Source organism: Myxine glutinosa, chromosome 5 (genome assembly GCF_964187855.1).
Source record: "Myxine glutinosa chromosome 5, kmMyxGlut1.1, whole genome shotgun sequence".
NCBI classification, from domain to species: domain Eukaryota; kingdom Metazoa; phylum Chordata; class Myxini; order Myxiniformes; family Myxinidae; genus Myxine; species Myxine glutinosa.
The window spans coordinates 105782356-105797138 of record NC_136265.1 but is presented as its reverse complement, the minus strand read 5'-3'; positions in this window follow the sequence as shown (position 1 = coordinate 105797138).

Genomic DNA, 14783 nt, shown 5'->3' with positions numbered 1-14783 from the left:
GAGGAAAAGGGGAATCCAATGGAGGTTCTGGGGAAATTGAAAGGGGATACTACCTTGTCTGGATTCGGTGCAATGGAGTGTCAATTAATGGAAGACACAGCCTTAATCTAATACACACAATAAGGAAATAACTACCAACAAGGAGGAAATCTATGATTTGGCTACGCGATGGTATATGACCTAACTAAGGGACGCCCTTTGACCTTTATACACAACAACTGGAGGAAGGAGGGTGACATTTTACCACAATAAAAAAACACAATTCTCATATCCACAACACTGCACCCTCCTCCTCTTAGGCACGTCCCGGGCCTATTACTTTTACTTTTAGTGTGGCACGTAGGTGTAGTTCCCTCTACATTTAACCTGACCCTGAGTGTGACAGTTTTAAAACATAAATAAATATGTCCCGCTGCTCCATTGCACCCTACCTAACAGACGTACGCCCACAGCTAACCGAATTGCGAAATTGTCTTCAAACTATAACATGAACGATGGGGGAGCATTATTTACAGTTGACGCTATTTTATTTACAAAACGCAACCCAGGACCTGTGATTGTTCTGTTGGGGGGGAGACAGTCTGCCCTGCATCGACGCACCAGAAAGCACCAAAAACGCACCAAAACACCATCAAGCACCACAAAGCACCCTTTGGTGCACAGTCATCACAGTTCATGAATAAAAATAAACCCAAACCCCTGGTGGTGTCTTCCTCTTCGGCTCCCTCTGCTGGCTATTGCTCGCTTCCTGATGTTGTCTTTCTTCTTTGCTGGCGGCCTATCTGGACTAATAAAAAGGCACACAATGCGTCCATCTTTTATTTATTTAAGGCCCACAGGGCCGACTATGTGTGGTTCACCTGTGGCATAGGTGCCCTGTGACCAAGGTCCGCCAGCAAGATCTCGGGCCTTCATGGCCGGTTCCAGCAGAGGGGCCATGCCCCAACCCATGGGGTCCATCAGTGGTGCTCAATCACATACATGTGGTCCATAAGGTGGTGCATCGATGCAGACAGCTGGTTCCGGGAGTTTCGGGCGCACAATGACGGACTCCCGCACGCTCCCCTCGGCGCCCAGTGGCGCACAGTCCTCGTGTGGGAGACAAGGGGGGGGGGGGGGAAAGGACAGGTGAGCGAGGGGTAAGGTCACAAGGGTACACATCAAACAAGGCAATGCAAGGCGAGGTGCGTTTGGAGACGGAGCGGAGAAAAGCTCGTCCCTACCGTACGTCACCCCCCCTGTCACCTACTCTACCCTTGCCCTTACCCCATATTTACAACAATCTACACATTTACAAATTCGTCACTAATGTCTCGTCTTCCCCATATTTCCCCTATACCAAATTCGTCTTCACTCCCACTAATCCAAAATTTGCCATCACCCAATTCATCATCAATCCTCATAAGGAGGGAGAGATGGAACAACAAAGCACAATGTCACACCCACGTCATGATGCGTCTCACATTCCAAACATTTGCACAATAAAAAATAATAAAAAACAACCTGGCATGGTGTGGAGGTACGTCAACTCAGGTGAGTGGATGTAGATGGTGCAAGGAGATTCTTAATCCTAACTATCTTCTAAATGACTTTAATACACTTTACACTACCCGGGGTCTTTCCCTGCCAAACCATTGGCCATCTTACTCTATGCAATTTTAAGAACCAAATTCCCATTGACCAAACATGTTGTGCTTCTCAATTTGGGGTCTCACTCCCCCGGTTCAGCTCCCTGTGCCCTTGCACAATTTCCGGGCTGGGTCGTGCAGCTCTCCCAGCAGGTCTACCCACCTGCACACCTCCACCACTGTAGTTGCCTCCGAGCTTACCTGCTCCTCACCCTAACCTATCTAACTGAGGAAGGCCCTCCTTGGCGCTTACCCCACTCGGTGCCCTCTCTGGCACTGGGCTACCCGGGTCCGTCCTCCGGATCCTCGGGCCCCATCCACAACAACTCTACCGGCTCCCAGAGCCCACCTGCGGCCTCACCTGGCCGACATCCTCACAGTGGTGGAGTGTCCATTCAATTACACACACTAACAGGATACACGCCCAGCCATTTCCACGACACTAATGCACCCATCCAACTGTAGGAGCTGTGCTCCAACGTAAATCGGAAGAATGGACGCGACAAAAAGCTGGAATTCGTCCGAGTTTCTTTATTGTGTCAAATCAACTCGGGTACTCTGAAAAGCCCGTTTATCGGGCAGCAATATATATACACATTATCCCGGAGCGTTTGCCTGGGAAAGGCGAGACCGGGCGTGCCCGGGCGTCCTGGGCGAACCCTGGAAAGGCGAGTCTGGACATGCCCGGGCGTCCTGGACGAGGCCTGGCAAGTCGAGAGCGGGCATGTCCGGGCGTCCTGGACGAGCCCTGGAAAGGCGAGGCTGGGTGTGCCCGGGCGTTCTGGGCGAACCCTGGAAAGGTGAGTCGACATGCCCGGGCGTCCTGGACGAGGCCTGGCAAGTCGAGAGCGGGCATGCCCGGGCGTCCTGGACGAGCCCTGGAAAGGCGAGGCTGGGCGTGCCCGGGCGTCCTGGGCGAGCCCGGCATGGTGATCGCTCCGCGTCCTCGGTAGGTGCAAGGCGATTGTGTATACCCAGCGGTAGCCGCTACACACGTCCCCCCAGAATCGACTTGCACCGGCAGGGTCAATTTAAGGGGGGTCCTGATGACCCGGCCGAAGCGACCCCTGGCGGGTCGTGGGGGGGGGGGGGGGGGGTCCGGTGTGGTGGTGGGCGGTCGAGTGGGGGGCACCGTGGATGGGGGGCGGCCTCGCCGCGGCGGAAGGGCCAACTGTGGCGGTTGGTCGATGTCCACGTGTGCCGGCTTGAGGCGGTCCACCGCAATCCGGTCCGACCTGCCGCCGATGTCGATGACGAACGACTTGTCGTCCCGTCGCAGGACCCGGAAGGGCCCGTCGTACGGCGGCCAGAGTGGCCCCCGATGTGCGTCATGACGCACAAAAACGTACTCCGCTGTGCGAAGCGCTGGGGGGACGTAGGACTGGGGGTCACCGTGGTGGGACGTTGGCACGGGGGCAAACCGTCGGGCGGTCTCCTGGAGGTCCGAGCGCTGGTGAGCTGCGGACCCAGAGACTGGTAGCATCGGGCACGAATTCGCCCGGGACGCGTAGCGCCTGGCCGTCGACAAGCTCGGCGGTGGACGCCCGGAGGTCCTCCTTTGGGGGCCGTGCGGAGGCCCAAAAGGACCCACGGCAGCCGGTCGGCCCAACCGCCGTCCTGAAGGCCGGCCATGAGCGCGGCCTTCATGGAGCAGTGGAACCGCTCGCACAACCCGTTGGCTTGGGGGTGGTAGGCCATAGTACGGTGGAGCTTGACCCCCAGGTTGCGGGCGACCGCGCCCCACAGCTCGGAGGTGAAATGCGGTCCGCGGTCTGACGAGATGTCCGCCGGTGCGCCGAAGCAGGCGACCCAGGTGGCGATGAAAGGCTGCGCCACGTCGGCGGTGGTGGTGGAGACGAGGGGAACGGCCTCCGGCCACCTGGTGGTCTTGTCCACCATGGTGAGCAGGTGTGTGAAACCCCGTGATGGGGGGAGGGGGCCCACCAGGTCCACGTTGACGTGGTCGAAACGTCGTTCGGGCACGGTGAAAGGTGCCAGCGGGGCCTGGATGTGTCGGTGGACCTTGGCCTGTTGGCAGGCTGTGCAGGTGCTGGTCCAATCACGGACGTCCCGTCGAAGGCCGTGCCAGACGAATCGCGCCGACACCAGCTTCTGGGAAGCTTTCCGGCCCGGGTGGGAAAGGCCGTGGAGGGAGGCGAAGATGCGGCGTTGCCAGGTAACGGGCACGATGGGGCGAGGCTGGCCTTGGGAGACGTCGCAGAGCAGGACAGTGTCTGCGAAGGGGATGTCGGCCAGGCGGAGGTCCGTGTCAGCCGCCCGGAGGGCTTGCACCATGGTGTCGGTCGTTTGGTCCGCCGCCATAAGCGTGAAGTCCATGCCGAGGTGGACCGCGTTCGCGCTGGCCCGAGAAAGACAGTCGGCCACGGCGTTGTCTTTGCCGGCGACGTGCCGGATGTCCGTGGTAAACTCCGACACGGCGGAGAGGTGGCGCTGTTGGCGGGCCGACCACGGCTCCGTGACCTTGGCCATTGCGTAAACCAACGGCTTGTGGTCGACGAACGCCGTGAAGGGTCGGCCCTCCAGGAGGTGGCGGAAATGGCGGACGGCCAGGTGTAGACCGAGGAGCTCACGGTCAAACGTGCTATATTTGAGCTCGTTCGGCCGGAGTTGCCGGCTGAAAAAAGCGAGTGGCTGCCAAACCCCGTTCACCCATTGCTCATGTACGGCGCCCACCGCGTAGTCGGAGGCATCCGTGGTGAGGGCGATGGGAGCGTTGAGCACCGGGTGAGCGAGCAGTGTTGCGTCGGCGAGGGCCCGCTTTGAGTTTTTAAAGGCCGCGTCCATTGCTGCGGACCAGACGACGTCGTGCTTGGCCGGCTTGCCCCGCAGGGCTTCGTCGAGGGGCCGCATGAGTTGAGCAGCGCGGGGCACGAAGCGGTGATAGAAATTCACCATTCCCAGGAATTCCTGCAGGGCCTTTATGGAGCGGGGACGCGGAAACGTGGTGATGGCCTCGACCTTGGTTGGCAGCGGCACGGCCCCGTTCTTGGTGATGTGGTGGCCCAAAAAATCAACGGCCGTCGTGCCGAAGTGGCATTTGGCCGGGTTGACGATGAGGCCGTGCTCGCTGAGGCGCCCGAACAGTGTTCGGAGGTGGAGGAGGTGCTCGGCCCGGGACGTGCTGGCGACGAGGATGTCGTTCAGGTAAACGAAGAGGAACGGCAGGTCGCGCAGCACGCCGTCCATCAAGCGCTGGAACGCCTGAGCTGCGTTCTTGAGGCCAAACGGCATTCGCAGGAATTCGAATAAGCCGAACGGCATGATGACGGCCGTTTTTGGGACGTCGGCCGCCCTGACAGGTACCTGGTGGTATCCCCGTATTAAATCGATCTTTGAAAAAATGACCCGTCCTGCCAAACGGGCGGAGAAGTCTTGGATGTGCGGGATCGGATACCTGTCGGGGGTGGTAGCATCGTTAAGGCGGCGGTAGTCGCCACATGGGCGCCAGCCGCCCCCTGGTTTTGGGAGGATGTGTAGTGGCGAAGCCCACGCGCTATCGGAGCGCCGCACGATGCCGAGGTGTTCCAAAGCGTCGAACTCGGCTTTGGCCACGGCGAGCTTGGCTGGGTCGAGGCGGTGGGCTCTGGCGTAGACCGGCGGGCCCGTGGTTGGTATGTGGTGCTCGATCCCATGTCGTACTGCAACGGCCGAAAACGTCGGCCGCGTGAGGGCCGGGAACTCCGTGAGCAGGCGAGCAAACTCGTTCGCCGCCGGGAGGGCGCATGCCAGCTCGGTCGGAGCGGAGCTGCTCAATGTGCATGCCAGGGAGCTGAAGGTCTCGGCGTTGACGAGGCGACGCCGTTTGACATCAACCAGCAGTCCGTGTGCGCAGAGGAAGTCGGCGCCTAGCAGAGCCATGGGCACGCTTGCGGTTACAAAAGTCCAATTAAAGCGTTGGCCGCCGAAGCAGAGGGTGACGTTGCGCGGGCCGAAGGTGCAGATGGCAGATCGGTTGGCCGCAACCAAGGAGGGGCCGCAAACCGCGGACTGCCTGTCCTGATCGGAGGCGGGTATGACGCTCAGTTGGGCGTCGGTGTCACACAGGAAGCGCCGTCTGGACGCTTTGTCCCTGATGAAAAGTAAGTTACCCGTGTGGCCGGCGCTCATGGCTGGTAATGAACGCCGGCCCGGCCGTTTCCCGGCTTGCCGAAGGTGCACAGGGGTTGGCATGTCCGGGCCTTCTGTCCGAACCTGGCATGATAATAACACCACGCCTGGTCAGGTGGAGGCCCCGGTCGTCGTGCTGGAGGTGGTCGGCGCGGCGTAGCGGCCGCCAATTGCGTCGGCAGTTCAGTCGTCGACCGTGCCGGGTGCTCGGGCGCCATGGGCGTTGCTTCGGATGGCGGTGGGCTCCAGTTCGCTGCTACAATGTGTTGGCCTGCCGCGGAGATCTTGTCGGCTTCCCTGGCGAGGGCGCGGGGATCCGTGATCGTCGTGCTTGCCAGGGCGAGGCGTACCTGGCTAGGCAGCTGACGGAGGAAAAGCTCCCGGAACAGGAAAGCCGGAGAGTGCTCGCCGAGCAGCGAAAGCATGTAGTCCATTCGCTCGGACGGGCGCATGTCGCCGAGCTCGGGCAGGTCGAGCAGGCACCGTGCGCGTTCCGCCGATGAAAGGGCGAAAGCGTCGAGAAGGAGCTTTTTAATCGCGTTGTATTTGTCAGCGGCTGGCGTGCTCTCGAGGAGGCTCAGGGCGCGGGCCGCGGTGGCCGAGCCGAGTGCTGCTACCACATGGTGGAAGCAGGTGTCGTCGGCTGTGATGCCTCGCAGGGCGAACAGGGAGTCCGCCTGGGCGAACCAAACCGCCGCGTGAGCCTCCCAGAAGGTCGGCAGTTTGAGGGCAACTGCCGTGTCCATGTCGGGTCACCAATGTAGGAGCTGTGCTCCAACATAAATCGGAAGAATGGACGCGACAAAAAGCTGGAATTCGTCCGAGTTTCTTTATTGTGTCAAATCAACTCGGGTACTCTGAAAAGCCCGTTTATCGGGCAGCAATATATATACACATTATCCCGGAGCGTTTGCCCGGGAAAGGCGAGACCGGGCGTGCCCGGGTGACGGGCGTCCTGGGCGAACCCTGGAAAGGCGAGTCTGGACATGCCCGGGCGTCCTGGACGAGGCCTGGCAAGTCGAGAGCGGGCATGCTCGGGCGTCCTGGACGAGCCCTGGAAAGGCGAGGCTGGGCGTGCCCGGGCGTTCTGGGCGAACCCTGGAAAGGCGAGTCTGGACATGCCCGGGCATCCTGGACGAGGCCTGGCAGGTCGAGAGCGGGCATGCCCGGGCGTCCTGGACAAGCCCTGGAAAGGCGAGGCTGGGCGTGCCCGGGCGTCCTGGGCGAGCCTGGCATGGTGATCGCTCCGCGTCCTCGGTAGGTGCAAGGCAATTGTGTATACCCAGCGGTAGCCGCTACACAACCATCATTCTTCCACCATGCACCACAGATGCCAATATCCAACCACAATTTACCTGTACCCTCTACCTAACTCTTAAACTACCCTCCCCGGGTATTCGTGATGGGGGTCCATCCTCCTTTCCCCCATCCACACCTTCGCACCATCCACTCCGCTCCACAGTTTCCACCATACTCACTCCACCCCATCCATTCCATACTCCATATATTCCATACTACCATTCTTCATACACCTGTAGTTGCACACCCGTGCAATCTCACCTGGTGCCACCTGCACCCTCCTTCCTCCCTGGACCATTTGGTCAATAGTATAGGCTCTGGGGGGTTGCTTGTGTACATCTCTCTTCTACGGCAAAACTTTTGATTTTCCTGTTCTATATGTTGAGACCCTTGGAAAAAATCTGGGTAACACTCCCAGATCAAGTACGTTTTTTCTGCACACCCCAATACGTGATTATGACTTGAGGCCAATTAGCCGAAACAGCAAAATTCAGTTTTCATAGAATAATTCAAGAGTAGGCAGCTTTAGATTCAAATGTAGCATTTATTTATCATGTTTAGACATAACTAACACATTTTTAGCATGGTTCAATACTATAAACTGTCTTTTTTAGGAAAAAAACACGTCATTTAGCTTCTTTTTCTCCAAAAATCACTTTCAGTTTGAAAGGCGCTCAAAATCCGATCACCTCTCATACACCCAATTATGTAGATAAAGCAACCAAAATTTGTCAGAAGCTTCCTTATGAAGCCCTTTAATAATTCCATGCATCATATTTATGATTCATTATATTGTATAGTGACAGTGGGGTCAAATGTTAACAAAGGTTACCCCTACCCCAAAAAGCGGTATAAACCAAAATTGGTTAAATTGGTCTAACTTTAGAAGTAAGTGTGATATTCGGCTGATTTTGGTGTCTATGTATGGGTTTTTGATAGCAAGCTATTCATTGGAACCATAATCAACCCCTTTTGAATATACCTAATTTGCATAATTTCAAAATGGCCGCCAAACACCTCCTGGCAATGATGTTGACTAAATTTCGCTCAAAATTCAGCTTAAGCAAAACTATTACACTTACATAGCTTAAGGATTCATGAATTAAAATCATAACATGTCCACAAACCCAATATAACTGTCATAACAAGGAAGCGCGTGCTGTCAATTACCACCATTTACCACCCGTGCAACTTCAATACATGTACTCTTTATCAAGCGACAGGATTCTTGCAGGCATCAGGGGAAGCCTTTTTGCAATGACAAAAATTTACACATTTGACTATGGCGGTCCTACAGGGGCATGTTGACCTGGCACACTTAGTGCATGAACAGACAACTGTCCAATGTGATTCTAGAGTTTTCCACATTGTCTCAGGTATCAGCTGTTCCTTGTCATGCGTATAACCACAATCCTCTGGCTTAAGTGCGATCACATTTTCAGAATCTTGATGAAGCTCCAAAGCATGCATGATATTGTAGGCATTGAAAAAGCTACGCTTCATATGTGGCAGGAGACCTTGGCTGGTTGGTGGCAGGTTGTGATGAGAACTCCCTTTGACATGATGGAAGATCTCCGCACGCAAGTTCGAAAATTTCTTCGCATCGCTTTTTGGTTTCAGTACTTTGACCAAGTAGGATTCTGCATTCTTGATCAAAGGCTGAGAAAGGGTCGGCAACCCTCCAAAGTGCTTCAATAACTTTTCTGGCTCGGCATTCAAGGCGGCTTTCTTGGTCCCAACTTTGCTAGTGATATCACATCCTGTAAGACTGTGTACGGCAGGAAGAACAGGACAGAGTTGACATCCGATGCGCTCGATGCGCTCGGTGCGCTCGATGCGCATCCGATGCGCTCGGTATGAAGGGGCACATACCGAGTGCTATCTCCAACTCCAGCTCGTACCCACAGCTCCTCTAGGTCATGTTGGAGAAAGACAGGCATGTGGTGGAGCAAGGCAACAACTACATCAGTATCATTGGAGATGACAACACATATTTTGTGTCCTTCTTTGAGCGCGTTCAAAACATGAAGGAGTATGCGAAGATCCGCCTCTTCAAATGTGGATTGAAGGTGTACCAGTGCGCTCTCATCTCCGTTGTGCATTTTCATACATTTCCAATCCTCGTTCTCTCTGGTCACCTGTCCGAGTACAGTTGGGTACTGACCGGTAGAGAACAGTCACAGTGTCATGTTCAGATACATTTTCCCCCTCATGGTCCCAGTTGTCAATTGCACCGGAGGTGAATTGCCCAGGATCAAAGTGTGACGGCAGTGAAACGCGATCGTTGTTGTGCTGTGCTGTAAACGTGGCAAGGTCATGTTGGTACCTACGCAGCTCCGGGTAGCTGATTGCTAGTCCTCCATGGTTTAGAACTGTAGTTACAATTTTGCCACCACGCCCAAGACCATGAACTGATTCCGCATTCATAATATGCATTGGAGTTCTCTTTCTACTGCAGTGATGGATATAGTACATGACTTGGAAGACAGATTGTATCTTTCTGCAACGCTGTGTGGAGAGGCTGTTACCTGATGGCTTGCTACCGGTATCGTAGTCATCATTGTTGTGGAAAACCATTCAGGTCCACACAACTTTAGTCCAACGGTTTGGTTTAATTGCATTTAGATCATCACATCATTCCTGTAAGTAGAAATACACAATAAGCATACGATGCGACATCTCATAAAGCCATTCATATCAGTCAATGCAAGCAAGCTAGTTATTCTATAAAGGCGTACCATAAACGAGGCTACCGATGTAACATGTCACAAGGGAGAAGTCTCGGAGCACTGACACAGCAACGGGTCTTATAGTCACGCCCCTAGCGGTGACAACAATGACAGCGAGCAGCGAGCATCCCCACCCGGGTTCAGTACGGATACGATTTCACTACATTCACCCCCCCCCCCCCGTCAGAATCATACGGCCGCGTGGCTAAAAGCGAGTGAGCGTCAGCATGAATAGGGCGCGGAGTATCAGTCGGCCCAACCGTAGCGGGCCGGGCGGCGAATTTCTCTGCCAGCACGCGTTCGAAACTCCCCGGGTACGGCGTCTCGTAACCCTGTATCCCCGGTGTCAGAGGCGTCAACAGGGTCGGGTGATGAAGGGGGTAACGCCAAGTCGTCGGACCCGGGCAGTCTCGACGGGGGGAGGGTCGGTGGACTGTCGGCGATGGGAGCGTCGGGAGAGGCCATAGTCTCATAGATGGGTTCGACCGGTTCGTCCGATTCCCTACTAAGGTCGTCGACCCCGCAAGGGGCAAGATGACGAACGGAGACAGTAGTCTCACGACCATCAGACGTCATCACACGAGCATGCTCAGGATTAGCCTGGAGAATCTGCACTTTGTCCACAAGGGGGTCGTACTTGCTCGCGCGAACCGCCCGTTTAAGGTAGGCCGGCCCGGGCCCAGCAAGCCAACTGGGCAAAGACCGTATACACCCCGAGCTCCTGGGGTGGTGGAAAAGTCGCTCGTGGGGAGTTTGGTTAGTTGCCGTACTCAGGAGTGCCCGGATTGAGTTCAACGCCGCAGGTAGCGACCAAGCCCATTTATCGAGGCCCCGGCCGTGGGTCCGGAGATGGAGCATGACGGCCCTCCAGATAATCCCGTTGAAGCGTTCGATCTGCCCATTAGCCTGGGGTCTGTACGGCGTGGTGTAACTAGACGCAATGTTGTTTTGGAGCAGATAGCCGCGCACCTCCTGAGACAAGAAGACTGCACCCCGGTCGGTATGGACATAGGCCGGGTAACCGAACATTGAGAACAAGTTCTGTAAGCATCGCATCACCGTGGCAGCAGTCATGTCCGCGCACATATAAGCAAAGGGGAATCGTGAGTACTCATCAACGATAGTGAGCAGATAGCGAGAGCCGCTCGACACCGGCAAAGGGCCCTTGAAATCCATCGCCAAGCGTTCCCACGGGCGTGTAGCCTTCACCAGAGTCCCCATAGGAGGGTTATAGAAACGCGGTTTGATTTCCGCGCAGATAGCGCAGTCGCGACAGATACGGCGGATATCGTCAATCGAGTAAGGGAGATTCCCACTCCGCACGAAATGAGCGAAACGCGTTATGCCGGGATGGCCCGCAGTAGCATGCAGCACCCGTAGGCCCTCCAACGAGGTGATACCAGCACATGTAGTCGGGCGTGATAAGGCATCGGCGGCCTGGTTATCCTTCCCTGGGCGATATTTGATGGTGTAACAGAAGTCGGCGAGTTCGATACGCCAGCGAGTGATTTTCTCGTTCTTAATGCGCTGGGCGTGTAAGGTGTCGTACATGAACGCAACGCTTTGCTGGTCCGTGATGATTTGGAAGCTCCGCCCGAGTAGGTACGGGCGCCATCGCCGAATAGACTCGACGATCGCATACGCTTCCTTTTCAACGGACGAGTGCCTCCGCTCAGCGGAGGTAAGAGTCCGTGAAAAGAAAGCCACGGGACGTCCCCCTTGGGAGAGGGTCGCCGCGATGGCCTGATCCGAGGCGTCACTTTCGAGGACGAACGAGCCGCTCTCGTCGATGGTCGCTACGGCGGCTCGGGCGATGTCGGTCTTAAGACCTTCAAAGGCCGTCAATGCGGCCGAACTCAGGGGAAAAGTGTCGCAGGCCACAAGGGGGCGAAGTTTCGCGGAGAAATTTTGCACCCATTTGGAGTAATGGGCGAACAGCCCAAGGGCGCGTTTCAGGGACGCCCGATCGCAGGGAGGGGCCATGTCGAGCAAAGGTCGCAGACGTTCCTTATCCGGAGAGACAGAGCCATGGGTCACGGTGTACCCCAGAAGATCTATGGTGCGTAGGGAGTATCGGCACTTATCCTCGTTCATAGTTAAGTGATACCGTTGCGCGACCTCAAGGAAGCGCTTCAGATTAGCGTCATGGTGCCCTTGGTCATATCCACAAACCGTAAGGTTATCGAGGTAGACGAAAACATCGGTTAAGTGCTCCCGCGCAACGAGGTCATCCATGGCCCTCTGGAAACAAGCGACCCCGTTCGTCACCCCAAAGGGCAATCGTGTAAATTGGTACAACCGCTGCCCCGACTCGAAAGCGGTATAGATACGATCCGCCCTAGAGATAGGGATCTGGTGGTACGCACTACGGAGATCGAGAGTACTATAGACCGAATACTGGGATACCTGTTGCACTAGCGCGTCCATCCCCGGAAGGGGGTAGGCATCCAGCTGTGTAAAGCGGTTAATCGTTTGGGAATAGTCGATTACCATGCGTTTGCGATGGGCCTCGCTGCGCACCACTAAGACCTGAGCGCGCCACGGCGACCTGCTAGGTTCTATGATGCCGTCCTTCAAGAGCTGAGCCGTTTCGTCCGCAATGAATTGCATGTCCGCGCGAGAGTAGCGTCGCGATTTTACCGCGACGGGGGTACAGTCGGAGGTTAGATTGGGGAACAGCGAAAGCGGCCGGACGTCCATTTGCGCTAGGGCGCACACCGTTAGCGCGTCGTCCGGCCCCACAACAAGAGTGTCAGGCCCACCGAACTCCATTACCAGACGTCCATGCAGCTTAAGAAAATCGTGTCCTAGCAGAATATCAGCACATAATGCGGGTAAAACCATAAGGTGTACATCAGGGAAAACCCGTCCCTTTAGCACGAGTTTCAATCGGCATTCCCCTTTCGTGCTGAGCCGCAGTCCCTGGGAAGCCATGAAGATCCGTCTCGTAGACCGCCCGATCCGCCATCCATGCCTGAGCACAAGTCGTTGGTCGATAAAACTATCCGTAGATCCGGTATCCACCAAGGCCTGAACACAATGGCCCTCAACCATAAGGGGAATAAGGGCTTGAGCCAGGCCAGACGAGGCAGCTGGGAGCGGGACTGAGCCCCCCGAATGGGTCGGTCCAGCCTCGCGGGTGGATCCTACACCAGCAGCAGTTTTGCGAGCGTGGCCGGAGGCTGTGTTGGCCATGGGGATCCCATTATCGTCATCAGAGGGCTTTCCCCAGCATTCCGGTGTTTCGCGATTCAAAATCCGACGAGAAAAGGCCTCCGTAGTATTTGACATTGCCTTTTGACACTCCTGGCAGATAAAGGCTTCCGTAGTATCCGAAATCGCCTTTTTACATTTTTGGTCGCTTTGACAAGAGGCTTCCGTAGTATTCGAAATTGCCTTTTTACATTTTACAAAGGCTTCCGTAGTATTCAAAAGTTGCCTTAACTCTTTTGACGGGGCGGGGGCCGCCGTTAGCTCGTGGGCGACTCGAGGAGTACGAGGGGCTTGGTGAAGTGTGGCCCGTGGTTTGGCCAAGGACGCGGCCTTTGTCCCCGATGGAGAATGAGACGGTGGTGGCTGTCCGGTGGCGCCAATCAAGGTCGTCTGAGCGCCCAGCGGGCCGCAGAGAGCGGCCCTCCCCTTCGAAGTCGGGTAAGGTGCTGGGCTCGTGGGTTCTGCTACGAGCCCGTTCAAGGTTGCTGCGCCCGCGCGGCCGCGGCTGCGCGAGTCGAAGGGCCGCGAGCCGCGTGCCGATTTCTTGCACACTTTCGCGTAATGTCCCTTTAGCGAGCACAAATGGCAAATAGCGTCACGTGCCGGACACACGACTCGGGCATGACGAGGCCCTCCACAAAAAAAACATGCGGCCCCGCGCAAGGCCTTGGGTCTGCTGGTCGTAACGGCAGCTGTCAGGGTAGGGTCATCCTCCGGAGCATCCCGGAGTTCAGCAGGCGGATCCACGTCCTCGTCAGTGGTACTCTCCGGCCGGGCGTGTAGTGAGGTGCCCGCCAAAAGGCACGTGCGATCATAGGCGTTCGATTGCATCCGCGCTTCGGTATACACCGTCGCTTGCTCAACCGCCGTAGCGAAGGTCAGGTCGGTCTTCTCCAAGAGTTTGAGACGTAGTTCCTGGGAGGAGACCCCTGCTATGAAGGCATCTAAAAGTCGATCATCTTTAGCTTGCTCGGGAGTCCGTGGCTCCTTGACGCTGTCCAGCATGAGCTGCCGGAGCTCCTGGGCGTAATGATCCATAGGCTCGTTGGGCTGCTGCCGTCGCGTCTGCAGCAAATAACGCGCATACACAGGGCTTTTTTCTTTTATGTAAAGCCGCTTGAGCTCCGCGATGGTAAGATCATACGTCGTGCATTGAGCGACCGCGTGGTAGACCCGGTAGTCGATTTTTGAGTGTAATATCGCCAGCTTCGCGGCAGGCGTCGGAGCGGTCTCAGGCTCGTCAAAGAGATGCTCCAGTTGTCGGAGCCAGTGCTTGAGTTGCAAGCCTCCGTCCGTGGCTTGTGGGTCGGCGCTGAAAATGGACACCGTCAACGTCTTGTTGCCAGCCATGTCAGCAGATCTTAAATGCAATTAAGTGTTGTGGAAAACCATTCAGGTCCACACAACTTTAGTCCAACGGTTTGGTTTAATTGCATTTAGATCATCACATCATTCCTGTAAGTAGAAATACACAATAAGCATACGATGCGACATCTCATAAAGCCATTCATATCAGTCAATGCAAGCAAGCTAGTTATTCTATAAAGGCGTACCATAAACGAGGCTACCGATGTAACATGTCACAAGGGAGAAGTCTCGGAGCACTGACACAGCAACGGGTCTTATAGTCACGCCCCTAGCGGTGACAACAATGACAGCGAGCAGCGAGCATCCCCACCCGGGTTCAGTACGGATACGATTTCACTACAATCATCATCTTCTTCATCCTCATCAACTGGTTCATCACTTTCTGTCATGACAGCTTCGGCTGCTTTTGCATATGTGT